Source organism: Euprymna scolopes, chromosome 20 (assembly GCF_053919585.1).
Source record: "Euprymna scolopes isolate OS-2025 chromosome 20, ASM5391958v1, whole genome shotgun sequence".
Classification (NCBI taxonomy): Eukaryota; Metazoa; Mollusca; class Cephalopoda; order Sepiida; family Sepiolidae; genus Euprymna; species Euprymna scolopes.
The window spans coordinates 105,540,116-105,540,792 of NC_136501.1; positions in this window are offsets into that span (position 1 = coordinate 105,540,116).

Here is a 677-nt window from a genome sequence, read left to right on the forward strand (position 1 = left end):
TACTATTTTTTGATATATATATATATATTAATATATGATATATTAATATATGATATATATACTAATATATGATATATATTGTAATATATTATATATACTAATATATGAGATATATATATATATACTAATATATGAGATATATATATATATACTAATATATGAGAGATATATATATACTAATATATGAGATATATATATAACTATATATATATATATACTAATATATGAGATATATAAATACTAATATAATAGATATATATATATATACTAATATATGAGATATATATATATCTATTTATACTATTATATGAGATATATATACTAATATATGAGATATCTATATATATACTAATATATGAGATATCTATATATATACTAATATATGAGATATCTATATATATACTAATATATGAGATATATGTATATACTAATATATGAGATATATGTATATACTAATATATGAGATATATGTATATACTAATATATGAGATATATGTATATACTAATATATGAGATATATATATATATATACTAATATATGAGATATATATATATATACTAATATATGAGATATATATATACTAATATATGAGATATATATATACTAATATATGAGATATATATATACTAATATATGAGATATATATATATATATACTAATATATGAGATATATATA